Below are 10822 nucleotides of genomic sequence, written 5' to 3' on the forward strand. Positions count from 1 at the left end.
TCACAGTAGACGCTGTAAATGAAGTCCTCAATTGAAACTATAAAGGGTGCGATCCATAGTCTTTGCAGACTGAAGGATGCCTACTGTTCCCTGGCTGGGACTGCCTGGTCTATTTACTTTAAAGCAAGGCCACAGGAGAGGAGAGCAATACACACATTTAAAGTGCTGGTTTGGCTCTGTCACAGTCATTCTCTTCACTGGCTCCTTTCCTGTGCCCAGTCCTAGCCCTGCAGCATTAGCCCTTTGCTCTTCTGCTTACTGAACACTAGACCCCAGACTTACATGATTTCCACTTGAATGATTCTTGGAATAATGAGAGTCAAAATCAACAAGCCCCATTGCACCCCACCTTCCGCAGCGCTCACCCTGCTGCCTGGTTTCTGGATCCCAGTAAGTGGGGGGAGCCAGGAAACAGATCAGCTCTGATGTGCTGCCAGTTTCCCAGCTCCTGTAAGTGACAGGCAGATGGGAGTGAGGTGCAGCAGCGCCAGTCAGTTTCCTGGCTGCTCACCACTGGTGGGAGCTGGGGAACTGACCAGCACTTCTGCCCTTGGCTGTGGGCTCTCTGCTGCTCACGGGATCAGGGAGCCAGGCACAGCCAGGACTGGGGACCAGAAGGTGGCAGGGCCCCTCCTTCTACCCAGTCTGATTTACGTAAAATTTGACTTACCTGTTGTTGCCCAGGAATGCAACTTAAACATGAGTCAGGGCTCTACTCTGTGTGAAATTGACAGACTGCCCCCAAAATAAGATGGGCATCTTCGTCCATGCAGCTGTCATGCAGCTCTTTCTTACCTGATGCATCTCATTGGTTTACTTGACTGAGTGCTGCAGGAAGGGATCCTGGTTCAAGGTCCAACCAAGATTTCTGGAGTGCTCTCTGGACGCTTACAAGAGCTGTGTCTTCCCTCTGTTTCCAGTGAATTGTGTTTGTACCTCAGGGCACAAGTGGAAATCCAGCTTCCCAGACATTGCAAGAGGGCCCCTGTCAGCTGATCAAAAAGCAGGGAACGAGGCAGCATCCTCAGACAAACTGCTCCCTGAAGTGATTTTCAGACTTTTGGATGAAATTCTTTTGGGAAGCTTTTGGATCCCTTCCTTCCCAAATTTAAAAGACAGTGCAATTAGATACAGAAAAACATGTTTTTTCTTAAAAAATCTTGATGAACCAAGCATAAAACATTAGAATAAACAAACTGGGTCAGTCAGCTGTACCCAATGGTCCATCGAGTCCGCTATCCTATCTTCTGACTGTGTGGGCATCTCGGGTGCTTTAGAAGGAACACGCAGTCTAGGTCAGTGGTTATCAACGAGGGGTACATGTATCCCTGGGGGTATACAGAGCTCTTTCAGGGTACATTAACGCAGTGTTTCTCAAACTTTTTATGAATTAAAAATGGACTTATTTTATGTTCATCTTTCTTTTATTTATGCTTTTTCCACAATCATCAGTATGATGGCAAGTTTATTGCCTATAGACAATTTCTTCCAACCAACCAGTTACAATTAAGTTGTTTAAACCAATGTATTGCAATAGTTGGGAAAAAAAATTGTGTCTGAAGATTGTAGGTACTGGGAGTACTTACAATTATTTTTTGAACAAGGGGTACTTTATTGAAAAAAGGTTGAAAAACACTGGATTAGGGCAATTTTGTAAGTGATCTGTTCCCAGTCAGCCAGTCCCAGCTTTTGGCAGTCAGAGGTTAGAGACATCCAGCGCAGGGGTTGCACCCGTAACGGTGATCTAGCCTTGAAAGGGCCAGTCTAACAATACACGGACGGGGCTGAATACCACTGGAATTCTGAAGAATGCCCTGGGAGCCCCACATCGTCCAATGCTGCAAAGACTATGGTATCTTTTTATAGGCATAGAGCCCGATCACGTGAGGTGCAGAGCATCTTCTCCAAATTGCAACGTGCCCTCAGAGGGCGAGGACCTTGCAGTCCATGGGTGTGGTGATGTTCTGTGCACCTCCTGAGTTGCTCAGCACCTGGCATGATCAGGGGTAAAATTTCCAAAGGTGGATCCTAAGGGCCCAATCTCACTACCATTAGTCTTGCGGAGCAGTGTACCTCACTTAGCAGTTTATATAACAAACAAGAACAAATAAAACTGACTTTTTAAAACAAAAGCTGGCTACAGCATTCCTTAGTCACCTGAGTGGTCTGATTGCCTTTAGTAGTACTACTCACAAGAGTCAGAGGGCTGCAGGATAGGCCCCAAATGATGTACTCATGGAACATATAACAGGCTGGTTTAACAAGGGTATATAGCATATGTCTCATTTTTATTTATTTACTTATTTATAAGTAGAAGCAAAAAAATAACCAGATGCCTAGAAGAGCCTTGCTGCTTTATTTAAAGGAAACAAGAGGATAACTCCTCGTCATGCTGGCCTATCAGAAGAAAGGAATGTAAGTTGGGAGATTTCTTATGTACTTTCCTTGCAGATTTACCTAAGTTGCCACAATAAGGCGGTCAATGAGAGATATACATGAACATGGAGATGTACGTGAACATGGGTGGTCTGTCTTGGGGTACTTGTACACTTATGGGAAGATCGACGTGCCAGAAGTCAATCTCCCAGAGTTTGATTTACACCTGGTCTACACCAGGGAACAAAGTTAATCCTTGGTACACAATTCTGTGCCATTAGGATCGTAATTGACTTTGTTCCCTGGTGTATATCAGGGCTCTTTGGGCTTGCACCAACGTCCCTGACGCCACTCAATAGTGTGGAGTACCAGGGTCAATGGCTGAGCCCAGGGAGGTTGATTTTGTGGCATCTGTGAAGACTGGAGGCTTGATCACGGTGGGTTGAACACATTGTAAATATAGACATAACCTTAGCCTAATGGGAACATGCTAAATTGAACTGTCATGGCGCCACTGGTGACCTGACACTCCTGGCAGTCGTGAGGATTAAGGAAAGTTGACAGGAGAGTTTCTCTCATTGATCTGTGTGGCCAGGAAGAAAATTCACTTTCGATAAGTCATCTCCAGTTACACAAATCTAAAATCAATTTTTCCTCACAATAGTTACCCACTGTACCTACTTGACTGGGTTAGGGTTGTAGCCTAGGTGCAAGGTCTGCAGGGTCAGAGATGCATGCTTACAGCCAGGCATGAATTTATATGACTACCGCATGAGTGTCACATGTTTCACACAACAGCAGAAAGATTCAGATGTATAACTGTCTGTTTAAATCGTAGTTTCTCTGCATTTTCTTACTTTCTGCATGCAATTCTTCTCATTTCTATAGCCAGCAGTGGTAGAGCTCTGTTTTCTCATTGTCTCTTTTCAGGCACATAGGGCCCCCACACTGCACGGTTCTGAGCGCTGCTGGTACTCAGCACCGAATGACCCTAATATAGGGTTTCCTCACCTAGATCTACAGATGTCTGTAGCTTCTGCAGAAACGGTATTTCAGCCAAGGTTTATCCAGGTATCAAGCTGTCACATTCCATGGGGCCTCCATTGCAAACTCTCCTTTGTATAGGATGTTTACAGTGCCTGCAAGGCAGCTGTGTTTAGACATTCTGTCCAGGTTATGCCTGGAAAATGAGCAACTAGATTCCCTTAACAAATACTTACCTAATGGCAAGGACAGGGCTAGCCCTCACCAACTGGAACTTACATTCATATTAAGTGTTAAAATTAAATGTAAGTAACAAATACTGTAGCTTAGTAATGGTTTCAAACAAGGGGACTGAGAACTCAATGATGTGTAACATATCACTCAGTGCAGTGGCAATAACTCATATTTTAATGATCCTATAATCACGTGCAATTATAAATCAGGGCCTGATCTTTTCCTTTGACAAGAGCACACTGGGCCTGATCCTGATCTCACTGAAGCCAATGGGAATAATGAGTAGCCCTCCTCAACAGTCTGTCGCTCATGTGATACCTGGCTGTGGGAGGGGATGTGGCTGTGGTATATTTTGCACCAATCAGCAGACTCAGATTTGCCTCCATCATCTAGTTTACTAGTTATATGAGTATGTGCTGGTCTGTACTGTGCCCTCTACTGTGTGAATTGATTAATAGCCCAAATATAGGTTCCTAAACAGCACAAAACCAGCAAAGCAGTTGTAAATTAGGGGCATATTGGTGACAGGGAGATATGTTTGTGTATAGTGTCCTTTTGTATGTTCTGTCTTCCATGTCACAAGCAGAACCTAAAGTATTATGATCTGAGTAGAGACTTTGCTTCTACTTGAGAAGAGTAAGATTTTGCTATAATCAGTGGCTACTACTCAAATATATCTCCCCCCCCCCGCCCCAGGCTACATTGTAATTCAGTTCCAGCCACCTCTCTCTCCCCAGTCCTCCTCATGCCCATGTTATTTTTGTGGCAACAAAATGAGCCTGCATTGGGCATGGAAGAGAGTGAGTAAACAATGAGCAAGGATGTGAAATTTACTTTAAGCATCAGCAGAATATGTTCAAATAGAGTGTAATACATCGGAGTATACACACTCAAACAGTGCTCGGCCCCGGGCAGGGCTGGCCCTTTGATTGTATAGACAAGTATATTTTCTAGAAATGAAGGAATCTAGAAAAGTATGGGATTCCACTTCATGTCTAGTGAGTGATTTAGAATTTTTTAAAAATCTGTTCTTCAATGGAGAAGCACGTTTTAGTCCTCTAAAAATGGAGCAAAACCTTTACAAATTCTCACTAACTTTTAATTCTAGTACCTAGTATGTTACAGAAGGTTATAAATATTACTTCGGGGTTCCCCTATGCCTGTCCCCCTTTTTTCATTTTCTGTGTATTGATCATTGAGATTCTTTACTCCCTGTTGCTTTATTTGGTTGTTGGCTTTTCATTGTAACCCAGATATTTGTAAAGTAAGTCAGTGGTCATGCAGAACTGGTTAAACGAGATAAGAGAGCTGCTGTTCAGTCATCAAATGACATACAGAGCTGCGTGTATAAACATAAGTAACTAAAGGATGAAGAGTTATTTTGTTTGTATTGGAATTCATAAGAGTGATGTGCAATATTTTTGGAAGGGATAAGGGCAAGTTCTGCCCTTGAATGTGTAGCTTACTGCTGTTTGTGTATTAAAGCTCTTCCTCTATGTAGCTGTACAAAGGATATGAGGTGCAATGTAGTTTAGAAATTAGGAAGCTGTGGTTCTTGGGCTATGGGGCAGTGTCTTCAGGCAATAGTGCAAGGACACCCCCCGCCCCCCAGTCCTGCCTAAGGGAACTTATTAAACTGCACCATCCTACAGGCCCTCAAACCCTGCCCTATGAGTGCGAAGCTGCATCCCCAGGAGAATCCAAAGAAGGGTGGTGGTCATCTATGGACTGTTAAAAATCTCTTGGTAGGGGTTTTTTGATGTCCCCACCCTTGGGGTGTATTGCAAGGTCACCTCCTATGTGTGGCTGCGCTTACCACAGGCAAATCATGAAGTTTTTACCTCAAAAATGTTATTAGAAATGGGTTTACTTTTCAAACCACCACATGTGCATTCACTTACATTGAGGGAATGACCGTTGGAGCCCCCAACGGTCACTTACAATCCAATCATGCCTGAGTATTAATGCCATTACGATATGAACTTACCTGTGAAATCATGGATGAACTCATACCTATGTAAATATACCTGGAACATTCAGAAGTCCAGAGGACCACAGGACTGGAGTCCTCAATCAGGTCCACTTAGAACTTTGGGCTTCATGAATATTAATAAGAAAGCTCTATAAAAGAGGGCCCCTACAAGGGTCAGGGCAATTGAGGAGTGGAGCTGGAGACAAGGGAAGAGATGAGAGAGAAGAGGAGACGAGAGAAGAAGAGGGGAGAAGAGAATGTAAATGAAATCACTTGGCAGCACTGAGCTTTGCTTCTGCCTTCCAGCTGAAAATCACTTGGTGTGTGGCGTCGAGCTTTGTCTCCGCCCACCATTCAGAGAGCTGACATTTGGTGTGCAGCATCGAGCTTTGTCTCCGCCCGCCATTTTTAAATCACTGAAAAGGACGTCAAGAAACAGGACGTGATTTGCAGTGGGTGGCTCCTGCCCCTGCTGACTAGTGGTCGAACTGGCCTCCCTTCAGGGAGGTACTGAGCCCTGGTTAGCGTGGGAGACTGTAGAGCCCCACTGTTTCCATCAAGGGAACTGGTCCTGCAGCAAAAGAATTATGGCCCAGTGTCTCTCATATCCTTTACTACCAATTTGTGTCCAATTATTACTTTTCAATACTTTACAAAGACTTCATAATTCCTTAACTTAAAGAAAATTTCTGTTAATAGTGTTAGTATAAAGGGAGATGAGTATAGGATATTTAGTATTGTTAGGTATAAGTATAGGATAATTAGTATCGTTAGAGATAAGATAAGTTTTTTCGTATTGTTAGGCATAAGTTAGGATAATTCAATGTTTATTGTACCCAAATTAAAATTATATAACTTAATAGTTTCGGGAGGGAGTAGCACCCCCTCAAACTAATTCTTTGAATAGTATCAAGTGGAAGTAGCGCCCCACTTGATCTAATTACTTAATCAAAAGGTTCAGTAGGTAGCAGGGCCCTGAACCAATTTAGCATCCTTAGGGGTTAGTTACTCTAAGGGTTAGCTATCAAGTAAAGTCTGGTTTTAAATATTGTTACTTTGACACAATAATTGGCAGCATGCCAGCACCTCAAGTCTTGTCTTATGCAACTATTAGTTGTAACTTAATGTAATTGTATGTCGCTTAGTGTAACTCTGTTAATGTATGTACAACAAACTCAAGGGCTGTAGGATTTAAATAATAAGGAAAATAAACTATATCGTTAATTTTAACTGGCTTGTCTTGGCAGTCATCATTTGTCTTCGGACGCATCGTAAGTGTAGTTAGTTGTAGAGTCCGCCTGACACCCTCTCTGGTATTTTACCTGTGCAACAGCAAGCATCTGTGTATACCTCTAAATTCGGTATAGTATTCGTTTTTTTTTAACCACACACACACCTATTATTTGGTCTAATTGGCCATACATTTGTTTTTTACTACAAAGATTTCACCAAAAGGGGAGCTGTACGCAACGGTGGCACAGATTACCAAGCCATTATTAGCGCCGGTATCTGATCCTCTCGAGGGGCCTGCGAGGTAATGGTACTTGGGAGGTGGAGCTCGGTACGTGGGGCCGGCTCTTGCGCGCTTTGTTGTCAACATGGACTACTGCTGTAAACAGTACTAGATGTGCCAGGCAGCTGCAGGGGCTGCCTTGTGCTCCCTGCAGAGGCGAACACACACTAGCTTTAAATATTTTGGTAATTTTGATATTCCAAATGTTTTATTTTGTGTTTAATTTTTTAATATTCTGTGGACTAGCCTGCAGCGTAAAGGAAATCACTGATTGCCAATGGTAAAATAAATAACATGAGGGGTTGGACATTAACAAAAGACACTTTGGCTGTGTCTACACAGCAGCCTTTTTTCGAAATAAGCTATTTTGCAATAAAAATAAATTAAAAAAAATTAGGAAGAAGGGTGCTTTTGAAAGCAGGGGCTTCCTTTCTAAGGAACCCTGTCTACATGGCTGTTTTCCGTTTGAAAAGCAGCACTTCCAGAATGGGGAGTGGCTTCCATTATGCAAATGAGGTGCTGAATATTCAAATAATTGCCTCATTTGCATTTTCGAATGGCTGCATTTGTATGCCCCTTTTGAAAGAGGGGGCAGTGTAGCTGTGGCCACAGGGAATAGTGCCGATTTCAAAATAGCTATTTCAGGATAGGCTCTATCCCAAAGTAGGTGCTATCCCATGTCTTAACAGCACCTATTTCAAAATAGTTATTTCGAAATAGGCGCTATTCCTCTTGCAGTGAAGTTTATTGATTTCGAAATAATGCACCCGCTATTTTTAATGTATTTCAAAATAGCCTGTGCATAGTGTAGACAACAGCAAAGTTATTTTTAAATAACAGCTGTTATCTTGAATTAATTTGGCTGTGTGGCCATAGCCTTTGTGGGTCATATAAATTAGCATATCTAATGCTGTTTGAAGAAAGATGTGCGTGTGCAAGTTGCATCAATGATTTCAACCACTTCTCAGGAGTGCACTCTATTCCTTGCACTGCTGGGTAACCCCTCCTGAGATGCCCTTTGCCATTTGCAGGAGACAATGTTCATCCTGGGCCCAAACTTGCTTCTCTGGAGTCAGTAGAAGTTTCATCCACTGACTTCAGTGGGAACTGGATTGCGTCCTTCATGCACTCTAAATGAGGGTCATATGGCACCACTATACTGAATTCTAAAACTGGATCTATACTGTTTTGCAATAAGGGAATCCCTTTATTTTGTTAGACTGTTTTTTAGATTGCTAATAAACATGAATTTAAAAGTTCCTGATAAATCCTATTACATATCAACATGAAAATTGCTATATTAGATGTTTTTAAGTCTGGGGTTTTTGTGACTATAAGGGCTGCTACTATAAATAACTGCCAGAGGTAAGATGCTTTCAAAGTATTGTGAAGTAAAGTGATATTGAGCAGGTAGAGTGGTGATAATAAACTGCAAGCTGCAAGTGTCCCTTTAGTGTGTCTCCTGTGGCTCTTTGCCGCACATGATAGTAAAACCCCCTGATTTAATTATTAACCAGTGTAAGTTGTCAACCAGGATACTTTTACGGCATAATTGACCATTTGCAGTTGATAAAATACATAACACTCGGTCAGTCACTTTGATATGGGATATACGTTTGCTCTGTATATGTAATATACGTTAGAGGCCTTGGAAGTGGAAGCTGGGCTGGAAGAAAATTCTAGACAAAAACTTGTAGTATGGGCCCTGGACTGGCTGGGCAAGGAGCTCCACTGGGGGGCTGGGCTGGGCCACACGCTGAGTGAGGGAGGGGCTGGCATGGTGCCCGGGGGGGGGTGCTCCATCGGGGGTCTGGGCAGGACCCATGCTGGCTTGGGGAGGGGCTGGGGTTGGCATGGTGCAGGGGGGGCCTCCCTTGTTGGGACTAGGCCAGGCCCTGCACTGGCTGGGGGAGGGGCTGGGGCTGGCACAGTGTGTGTGGGAGCCTTTGTTGGGGGGGGCCTGGGCCAGGCCCCATGCTGGATGGGGGAGGGGCTGGGACAGTTCTGTCAGGGGGCTAGGCTGAGCCCGGCAATGACCAGGGGAGGGGCTTGGGCGGTGCGTGGGGTTCTCCGTCAGGGAGCTGGGCACGGTAATGGAGGGTATCTGTTGCGGGGGCGTGGCTGGGCTCTGTGCTGTCTGGAGGAGGGGCTGGGGCTGACACAGTGTAGCAGGGGGTGGGGGAGGCATAGAAATGTAGAACCTTGCCTGGACAGAGAGACAGATGGACACACAGAGCAAATATATGTATTGCAACCAGCAAAATGACTGACTATATATCTATATATTCACTATTTCTGCTATTTTGTTTAAATATGTAGTACTATAGTAAATGGTACAATAAATTCACACGGCTGTGGCTCTTTTGGATAATGTTGATCAGCTAATTTTGCTCCTGAACCAAGTGAGTTCTAAGTATCACTGCGTTACAGCCTACTCTGTATTAGATACAGAAGCATTCTGATACATTTATTTTAACCATAAATCTTAATGCAAATGGCAATATGGCTCTTTTATGGTCCGAGTAAACTCTGAGGTAGGAACAAGGCAGCTGAAAAGCATTCCTGCCAAACCACAGAATCAACTCATTATGTGCTTACAATATATTTTTATACTTAATAATAACAGAAATCAAAATGAATTAATATTTTCACAAAATTAAGTATATTTTTCCAGCACATTGAGTTTAATGGCCAATATTCCCCAATAAAGACAAAATTTAGAGCTACAAATATTAAATAAAATATATAAAAATAATCAAAGCAAGGGTATTTTTAAAAATAACTTTTCCCATGGAAATCCAGTCTGAGGGCACAAGAAAAAATGTTACAGATGTTCTGATCCATGGTTATAAATATTTAACACTCAGGAACTATGCAGGCTGGTGATTCTACATAGATTTTGTCTCTAGGGGGGTATCAAGTCAGGTCTCAAATTTGGAAGTACCTCAACTGCAATCCCTTTTGAAAACATTGTCTTTAACAGTTTACAAACTGTGAAGGAAGGAGTCTGAGCACATGGAGCTGGTGGGTTCATTTGACAGGGAATGTTGAATCCAGGGAGTTACATTTGCAGAAACTCAAGAGTCTGAGCATCTTAGAGGCTGATTCTAGGAGTGAAAGAAGAGAAAGAAGAACAAACGTCAACAGCGAAAACACTGCTTCGGCTCCAGTCATACAGGGGACCAAAGATAACATGATCGATTACACATGTAACTAGCCATGAGTACAGAGGAGCAGAGAGGGAAGACATGGCAGATCAAGGAATGCAGTCATGGAGGTTTAAAGCAGATAAGGGAAGATATCATTGCCCTCTAAGATGGAGGCATCTTTTTTTAAGTTTCCTTCATCATCTTTTGGGGGCATCTAGTGCTGTTAGAAGTGTGCTAGGAAGAGACCCGATCCAACTCGTAACATCCATAGAAGTCTAAGGTCAAGCCTTAGCTTCTGCTTAGCACATGTACCAGGGTATAGGATTGCATTATGCAATTAGCTTTCATCTGGCAGTGATTTTTTTTTCTACTTTCTAGCTCTTACATCCAGACTGGTAAGCCACAAGGCGGTATTGTGACTGCCCGTGGGGACTCAGCATGCGTTCAGGTTTGACTTGTTCTCTCCAGTGGATGGACCAGTTGAGACAGGAAGATGGGAGGCTTAGCTCTTTTACCTAGGGGAGTGTGGGAGATCTTTTCTGATGGTCTGCTTCTAGTGCCATGAGCACCACATTGCTTCTGTGAAAGCTAAGT

This window comes from Carettochelys insculpta, chromosome 6, assembly GCF_033958435.1.
Source record: "Carettochelys insculpta isolate YL-2023 chromosome 6, ASM3395843v1, whole genome shotgun sequence".
Classification (NCBI taxonomy): Eukaryota; Metazoa; Chordata; order Testudines; family Carettochelyidae; genus Carettochelys; species Carettochelys insculpta.